Genomic DNA, 9,916 nt, shown 5'->3' with positions numbered 1-9,916 from the left:
CTTCTTGGCTGACCATCACTTCATTATTCATATTGAACCAAAAAAATTGTCAGTTCAGTTGCTCCAGTCAAGAGGGGTATAGGTGGCCATGAAATATTCTACAGTTTTTAATAGATTAGATCAGTGTTTCTCAGCTAGGTTTCCCCCAGAGGTTACTAGGGGTTCCATAGCAATGAGCAATTTGTACCTCCCAGGTCAGTTTGACAGTTATCCATGATTTTTGGCTATATGTAAGAGTGATATTCTTTTCACTTCCTAGAAATATAACAGGCATCTACCCCACTAGTCACCTAGTGAATGTACTGTGAGCTGTGGATATAGTAATTATAGCAGGGCTTCCCTGGGACCTGAAAGGTATTTTCTAGGGTTCTCCAAATGTTAAAAAAGTTGAGAAAAGCTGGATTTGACATTAGGTTAAAAAAATTGAGTCTACATGAAAATCTATTAAAAGCCAGGGTACTATTGATCAATTCTTCTTTTTGTTAATTTAGCAGGTGGGAATGTAATGGAGAACAGCAGGTAATTACCTACAGCATACCTGTGTACTGCGTGGCAGTGGTTAGGTGTTTTACAAGTAATACAGAGGTGATTATTATCCCCTACTCACCAACCATCAAACAAAAAAAGAATTCCACACTGTACTCCTTAGAAAAATCAGCTCAGCAGTGTTGTTATAATAAAATGTGCAGTGTTACCACTGGTTATTGGTAACCAGCTTCCCCTTCTAAACCAATTGTCAATCGGAAATTTGATAAATACAGCAGTAATCCAGGTAAATCAAATAAATTTAGAGATATCTAAAGTTTACCTGTTCCTGCACAAACTTACTGTGGCCAGCCTAACAAGATTAGGCCAGGGTAGAAATTTTCCTATTTGATCATCTTTACCGCACATATGTACTCTTCCTGTGTGGGCTATGTGAATTATTGCATGAGCTATGTACGCCAACATTCTGTATATAACTGTGTATACTATGAGAACCTATGCTTATGTTTTCTTAGTTTATTCCGAGTTTGTTTGTCCCTGCAGCTGCATGTTAAATTATAAATATAATGAACTGTTTATATACGCCTACAGCTAATAAATTTATGAAGTTATAGTTACATGTGACTACTGATCTTGTGATTTCAGTATCCACGCTATGCAGGCTAGCATACAAAGATCTTTAATGTTCTCGTTCATTCAATTTACGCCCTAGTATTAGTCATGTAATCTTAAAAAACAAATCTATCTCTAAAGCTTTATCACATTTGCAGTTTTTGCTTTGTTTTTTACTTACATTTATTCAGATACATGAACTCCAGGCTAGATTAATGCACAGAATTTGAGAGTAAACCATAATAAAATAGTTACCTTACTCCTCTGCTTCTGGCTGGCTTGTCTAGATCAGGGTGACCTCAGTGGGTTGTGGGATCCTGGGAAAGTTGAGGATCTTAAATTCTGCAAGAACATGCTACTGTATAATGTGGTAGCATCCAATGATGAGAACTGGGGCCCTGAACTTTTTCCAAGATCCCTCTGTGACTGATGCCACTGTCTACTGAAATGAGTGAATAAGATATTTATCAAGCAGGGTATTTCTTATTTATTTTGTAATGCAGTTATTTGTTCATGGGGTGGAGGGCAAACCTGTTTAGTGCAGTCTGCTTTAATGCCTATAAGAGGTTTTGTGGACAGTGAAAGTGGAATAAGCAGGTATATGAGCTTGCTCTACTGTCCCCTATCATCATCCCTATCATCCCTTTATAAGCACATGAGCACTACTTTTAGGTATGCTTTTTATTTACTCTGGAGTTCAATTTTAATGGTAAGCTTTTGTATAGGAAACATAAAGGCTTCCATTGCTGACTTTCATTCTGCTTTACCTACACCATAACGTGGATATATAAAAAAATTCACAAACGTGTGTAGATAGAATAGAATATTATTATGTCCAGGGCTTGTGTGTCACCCAAGTTTTTTTTTATATGCCTTCTGGAACCTCTGATGCACCTCAGGAATGTTCTTTTGTCTCAGACTGCATTTAAGCAGATGGGTAAATGCTTTAAAAGTGCATGGCACACTCACTGACATTGGTCTGTGGTCTGGCAAGCAGAATCTGCTGGAGCTAAGTCTGGTCAGGATTGGAAATTCTTGAAAATCTATGCATTAGTGAATGCTGGGACATGGCTAGGTTTTGTTTTTCCCCTTTTTCTTTGTTTAGTAGCCCTTTATGACACTGGGAATGTATTGTAAACAGCACCAAATAAACATACCTCTGCATTAGTCACTGGACTATATTCTGCGTTTAGCTGCTAACCATAGGAAGCCTGGCCCTGTTACCTATCCCCATCTTACAGTGGATCGATAAATGAGGGTGAAACTATTACACATATTCAGATAAGATAATTCTTTAGAAATGGGATGTGACACATAGGGAAATTGCAAATTTCACGTATTCTTTTTCCATGTATTACTATCTGTAGCCTACACTGTATGATAAATACATTAGCAATCAAAGAGAATGCAAGTTAAAAAAAAACACTGGAGGCAGCTGACCAAAAAAGCACTTCCTCAGAGGAAATATGAAAATAAATACTATCTAATATGAGTAAGAACAAAAATGTAAGACTTTGCTTATGAGGACCATCTTGCTATACCAGTGACACAGTTTTATTTGGGCAATTGCAAGATAGTTTGCTTCATATAAAGTCATTTGTACTACCGCATTTACATAATTAATATATTCAAAGGCATAAACAGTATTTAATGTTTCAGATTTAACATAAATATGAGCAGAAGCATCAACTAAACCATACTACAAAAACAGGACTAAAATCACTTCTTTACAAGCTGAGCTAAAATTGAATTTTTGTGAACAGTCCCACAAAAACAAAAGTATCTGCCTGTTCAACAATATTCTGTAGAAACTTAGAAAAAAGAAAGACCTTGGGTTCCTAAAAACTACAAAGGCGATGTTTAGTTTGGCAAAGTTATTATGTTTTGGTGACTGCAATTACAGTAATTGGTAAAGTCCCCATTGCATACCCCTGAGGAAACCTTAATAGGCGAAATGTGTCGGGCAAGATGCACTACACGGTTATTTAACATGTGGTTATAAGCTATCGACTACAATGACACTTACATATTTTGTCTAGCTTTTTGTGTCTAGTATACCGTGGCTAAAGCTACGTACACACTTCCAATTATTATCGTTTGTAAACGAACGACGAACAATCCTGCACGATATCTGCGAACGATCGTATAGCACCGATCCCGATACAACCTGTACCGCAACGCACGTATCTGACACGCAGAGACGTAAGGTGGAAGCCAGGGCATCACTGGCTTCGAAGTGGGGACTGCGCATGCGCGACTAATATTAAAAGAGGCAGGATGCTGACAGAACAGTTATTTTGTTAGATGGCAGCTAGCACCCTTTTTTATCTATTTTTGTGATCAGCTAGATAATACAATATAGAATTGTATTCTCTAGCTGATGAACTATACAATAGTTTTTTGTTATGCAACTCCACTTTCCTTCACGTTTACCTTTAAGATATAAATATTGTCTTCAACATATTTTCCAAGGAAAAAATTGTGGAAAAAAGTTTTCTTCTCCTGTCCTCTTTTTTCAGTCAACTGTTCAAGCAGTGTAAGTACTTTTTAAGGGATTCCTCTTCCTCTTCCAAACATTATTAGTTTATCACTCATTATAGTTGATATTTTTTCATTCCTATACCCTAGACTTCAACAGTAAGAATGTAATATTCTTCTAGTTCTATGGGAAACCATCCTTCCAATGAATCAATCTTCCATCAAGATGAAACCTTAACTAAGGAAGCTAAGTACCCCTCACCATAGCTACAACACAAGTAAGTGTTGAGCAAAATGCGTTTGGTAATGGGATAATTTTGAATAGCTATATCATGTTTCAATGAGATATGCAATTAACAACATCTTGTGGTGATTTATATACTTGTTTATCCAATTAAGTGGAACTATGTTTAGTCAAATATTATACATACACTATAGTCATTTATGCAGTTCTACTTAGCTATATATTTCCCCTTGAAGAACAGCAATCAATCCTATGTAAGCACTTTTAATTAAATTTCCTTCTTTATTCATATGATTAATTTAGTCTTGGCAACTATATTTTATATTATGGAATTGATTATCCCTTGGTACCCCACTTTCTATGCTTCATACATATGAAAGTGGTTAGATGTAGGTTATTTTATTATGTTTTTAGTATGTTTCCATTTCCAGTGAGACAAACCATTGTGAGTCAGTATGATGAACCTTATTGGCTAAAATATTTTATTGCATGTGTGTTATGACTATCCCGTAATACATGTACTCATGCTTAAGTTTTTATATACATACTATTGCCTATTATATTTTCATTTTACCTATGATCCACTAAAAATGTATATGTCATGTGAAACATTTGGAAAACAAAACACTTCTGTTAAAGAAGTTGCACAGCTGCTGAAGTTGCAGACTCCCCTTTACTTACACAGCAGATTTACTTTTGCTTTCACAGCAAAGAGGCAAGTTTATATGCAGAGCATTGCATTTTTTTACTTGAACTCCAAGGTAACTAGAGGGCAGAAAAGTTAGGGATAAAAGTATTTAGTGTAAAAGCAGTACAATTATTGCATGCATCAATCGTCTCCTGCATCTTTTAATGCACCTGTAGAGTTTGTCTATGGGATCTTTGCCTTCTTAGTCAGACGTTTTCATGTTCTCTTCCATAACGCACATTGGGCCTGATTTATTAAAGATCTTCAAGACTGGAGAAGATAGACTGTCATGGGGGAACCTGGGTGATCCAGCAAACCTGGTAAGGATTTTTTGGAAATTATTTGTTAGATGCCAAAAATTTTCAGTTCGAAACAGATCCATTCTAGCTTTGCTGGTTTATCTTCTCCAGCCTTGAAGATATTAAATAAATCAGGCCTGTTATTTTTAATTTTCTGATGCCATTTGCAGTAATGCTTTAGGTTCAGCTTTACTGCCACAAAACCGGTATGTGGTTCAAAAATCAAGGGCTAGCTATAGGTTTAGTAGGTTAGTAAGGGCTCTACTGTGTCATGACAACTTCTTTTAACACTAGTGATTAATGCAACTGATCTAATTTTCAGACAGTCTACAGTATCTGTTGCTGAGACTTACCTGAGGGTATGAGGGTATGGTAACTGTATAACATTTTTCCAAAAAATAATTTATATTTATATTAATAAATGCATATTTTACATTTTATACAGTTGTTTCATTTTTGTAAAGTTGATTTTTACAGTAACTGTATATTTCTACACCAGACGTGTCATTGGGTGTTTTGTAATCCCACAATATTTCAGGCATTGGAAGATGGAGAGGGAAGATTTTGGGCATCCTAGGAAAGGCCTTGGCACTAAGATTATCCTAACTGCTATTCTAGTAGATGCAGCAGATGGGGGCCATGCAGAACTAACTGCACCAACTCTTTTCCCCCGCATTATTATTCCAGTCCCAGGGGTGTAACCAGCCACCAGTGGGCCCCTACCCTTGGCTGCCAACCTAAATAATGCAGCTCTTAGCATTAGGTCCTGTAATGTCTATAAAATATTAAAGTCAATATTAAAATAAAATGAAAATATTTAGGGGCATCTATGGGTTCTGTAAATATAAAGCTTAGTTGTAATGCTGTGGTCACTAAAAGATTACAGAGAACATAACCCCTACAATTAGCCTGTGTGGATACCAAATTCAAAGGTTAGGGTTTATTTCAGTAACAATAGAAGTTTTTATGTTTTGAATTCTCAGTACACAGAAAGGAAGTTGATCTAAAAATATTCTTCTATTACTGTCTTCTCATTGTTCCAAAGATCAAACAGTTGATGTTTATTTTCTTTTATCTTGCATCCAAAACGAAAGTATTCTAGATGCATTATCCAGCAAAACTAAAAGTCTTGGCTCAGATGAAGCTATAATACAGAGCAATAGTAGAAATCCCACATATTTTCCTGTAACTATATATATAAAATTGCAATATTTACAAACTTGATGCATTTCTAATTTGTTTTGCTTCATCAGCAAGGAAAAGATTGGATACCTTATTCACCTGCCTTGTTTAAGGAACCAAGAAGCAGGGTAACAGTAAGGCAAGAGGCGCTGGAAAAAGCTATAAACCTATAGCCAACAATAAACACTGGAGAAAATAAAATGCTAAGCTTTGATTTTCTGACATTTAGTGGATATATTAAGAACAGGAAACACATGGGCCCCAGGAGCTTATGATGGGTATCACCTCCAGAATATTTTATAGCTGCCGTATACCCCAAACAAATGCTGTTTTTTTTGGAAGTAGAGGGGGAGTTGAACCTCCAAAGTCAGCAGAGCCATCAAGCTGCAGAATATTGTGAATAGAGAACTGAATTCTACTGCAATAGAAGCCAGAATAATATATAAAGGAAAGAAATAACAACAACAACACCCAATTTGGCGAAACGCATCAGGATTTCTTGAGACTTTTTTCTCCTTGGATAATATAACTCTTTGGACTCTGAAACCAAGAGCAAATTCTAGAAATTTTGTATGTCTCAATATCCCAACAAACTCCATCATCTTTGTGGACCTGGGATACCTAAATAAATAAAACCACTGTGTATTTCACTATATGTGATAATAATACAATTACTCACATTTTGCCAACAAAACCTCTACTGTCTTTCTTTCTTTATTAATTGACAAAATGACACTGAAAAAGGTAGGGCAGAGATAGAATGTCATCCTATTCAGAAATAAGTAAGACAGTCTCAGTGAGATATTCTAACACTTGCACTGCAAGAATAAACTACTGGGCTGAGCCCAAACATATTACAGGACACCTATAATGACAAATTAAATGGGCTGCTATTGCCTAACTTGCAAAATGCTGACCTAACTACTTGAAGTACTCATTATTGCCTACTTGCCATGTTTGCTCTAGGTTGGATTTTCCTCTCCTTCCATTAACAGAAAGCAATCCAAATTGCCAATTGCTGAATAATTGCTTTCCTGTTCTTCAAATAATGGTGTATTTGCCAAGTTACTGTGGTAAATATCATTATTCAGGCACTTACAGTATCCTTCAGACAGGTGCTTTTGATACCTCTATAACAAAGGTAAACCACTATATGCTTTAAAAAAAAAAAAACAGAATGCAGATATTTATATACCATTGAAATATATATATATATTTTAGACAGCATAAAATAAGTCCTTCAAACCTGAAGGATTGTTTTATCCTACAAGGATTTTGCCTCCTGTGTGTTTTCACCTTGCTTCCTCATGGTCCATGATGCCAGCGTAAGTTGTGAGCAAAATATACCCAATTGCATATCAAATTTGGAGCTGATGACACCACACTTTTTAAGTTACTTCCACACTTCCTGTTAGATTGATGACATTTTTTCCAGCCCTGTGATCATCAATAATTTCAAACTCACCACTGTAACCATGCTTCATCATTAAAGTAAGGAATCGAACAATCACTTTTGAGCACATGCTGATGAGAGCCTGGTGCTTGCCACGTTTCTCTGCATTGTTGATGCCTTTAGGAGCATCAGCAGGCACGTTCATATGAACCATGGTGCTGGGTCTGCAGTATGGCAGAAAAAGTAAACCTACTAATTTTTTTTGAACATTTCACAGAGTAAGAAATAGTTTAGTTATTTATTGGGGTTGGGGTTTTGCAATCTATTAGAAAGATTTCTCTTTACTTCCTGTCCCAGTGTAACAAGTAAGAATAAATTTCTCCAAATCCCACCTTGGACCACTCTGATGGTCAGAACAGGTTTCCCCACAGTAGAATTTCTTATCCACTCCTGTACCTGTGACAACTCTAAAATGCTGAATATTTCTGTGCTGGAGATGATGGTCATTGGATGATCTTTAGGACAAAACTGTGGAAAAATTAAAAAAAGAAGTTTAAGCTCTACATTTACCTTAAGTTTGGATAGGGTTGGGAAATGTGGTTTACATGCTTTACAACCACATCTTTCAGTGTTTTTAGGGGATGTCTCACCAAACCACATTCTGTATTTTACCTATCAAAGAAACTGTGAGTTTATAAACCTTGTAAAACTCTATAGCAGGAAATACTCCATCAGAAAAGATAATAAAATCCCAAAACATGTGTGTTGCTGATTTGTAAAAGGACCCTTGCCAACCAACCTTGCAAATGCTGAAAGTGAGAATGGAGTGCCTTTTGCTCATTACCTCCAATGCAAGATGAAATTCAAATATTTGTATTTAATATAGGTATGTATTTTCCACATGTCACAGCTAAATCCGTGATACACTATGGTGCTGATTAAACAATTCATCTTTCATTTCAGAAATCCAGCTTTCTTTGCCACCTCTTCACTTCCAGTCCATGTAATAAACAGTGAATCAGCATCCTTATTTTTGTGTAATAGCAGGAAGTTGACATGAAAACAATATTACAAAATCAAGATCCAGGTGTGCAATCTTCCTATATAGCAAATACAAATCGGCTGACAGTAAGACATAAATGTATGCAATATAACCATTAGCTAATTGTCTGAAGTTCCACTTTATGAAATAAGTTGTAGCTTGAAAGTATAAACCCCCCGATGTTATATTATGAACAATTATGTGCCATTGTTTTTTGTGGACTGCCATAAACTTGGAAAGTTCATGATAGTGCTGGTTGCTAACACAAAACGAATGTATAATTCAGTGGATAATTTACTGGAAGGTTTCTAAATTATGCAGATGGAATATATTAGAATATGCAACAACATCCCTTTTCTTCTAATTATAGTCTGTTGTCCATTATAGAAATTAAACAGGAACTTCTCTTATTGAATCTTCACTAAATCTCTTCCATCTTATAAAACTGAACTACAAACGGAACTATAACTGAACTGAAATAAAGTTAGTAGTGTTGGTGTTCAAATTCGGGTTGTCCTTATATTCGACCTGAATATAGCTGTTTGAATTCGGATAGACCTGAGAAAAAACCAAATTCGCAAAAGTTTGGATTAAAAAAAAATGTGTTAAAAAAAATAAAATTAATGGTAAATTAATTTATTGAGTGTTTGTGTTTATTTAACTATTTTTTTACAGGTTATCCTACAATGACATTATATCTCTTACTCTGTAACACACTTTCCAGCACAGTAATATTATGATATATTTGTTACATTTTTCTTTTATCCACTGCGAGCAATATGTAACAAATGTTATCATATTACTGTGCTGGTAAGTGTGTTACAGAGTAAGAGACACTTGCAGGGCATCTTCTCAATGATTGCAGCGAAGTCTGCTTTAATTGGGAAGAGTAATTAATTAAGTAACCTGTAGTGCCCAGGGGATCGTAGTGGAACTGCAGAGTTGATCTGCAGTTCAGTTCCCACGGTCACAGCTGTGACTGTAGGCGATCCCCGGGCACTAGAAGTTGAATGGGGACAAATTTCCCTATTCATCACATCTAGTGCCCTGTGTTCTTGGATAGAGAAACTCTATCCAAGAACACATATAACTAGTAAAGGGCTGCAAGACCAGACTGATTTCTTAATAGTCCCTAAAAATAACCCGAATTCCCACACCATTGACTTCAATGGTTTTCGAATTCGGCATTCGATCACCCGAACAATATCTCACTATTTGATCGAATAGCTGTCGAATTGAATAGTGAGATATTCGACCAACAGTTACTAACTAACTAACAGTCTAAAAGCTGATATCTGCATTTGGGAACATTGGGAACACCTATATTACAGTTAACTTATTATAAAGTAGATATAATTCAATATTGGATAATGGATCACTTCAAATGAAAAAAAAAAGACTTTATGTGGAGCCTGTTAGCTTCTGTTAAATTCTTTTTATATTGTTAAGCTGATTTAATTCCAGCTTTGCACCTGTTAATTAAGAATTTGGT

The 9,916-nt window shown here is 35.8% G+C and overlaps 1 long non-coding RNA gene and 1 pseudogene across 1 annotated transcript; one reads left to right on the top strand and one right to left on the bottom strand.

The window, feature by feature from the left end:
• Nucleotides 1–3,417: 3,417 nt before the first annotated feature.
• On the top strand, nt 3,418–6,683 carry LOC140322157 (uncharacterized). The gene is made up of 2 exons (XR_011919155.1): nt 3,418–4,828; nt 6,061–6,683. It is a non-coding gene; the product is annotated as an uncharacterized lncRNA (long non-coding RNA).
• A 565-nt stretch (nt 6,684–7,248) lies between these two features.
• On the bottom strand, nt 7,249–7,968 carry LOC140322515 (small ribosomal subunit protein uS8-like; annotated as a pseudogene).
• Nucleotides 7,969–9,916: the final 1,948 nt, after the last annotated feature.

This window comes from Pyxicephalus adspersus, chromosome 2 (assembly GCF_032062135.1).
Source record: "Pyxicephalus adspersus chromosome 2, UCB_Pads_2.0, whole genome shotgun sequence".
Classification (NCBI taxonomy): domain Eukaryota; kingdom Metazoa; phylum Chordata; class Amphibia; order Anura; family Pyxicephalidae; genus Pyxicephalus; species Pyxicephalus adspersus.
This window is presented reverse-complemented; position numbering and strand designations above follow the sequence as displayed.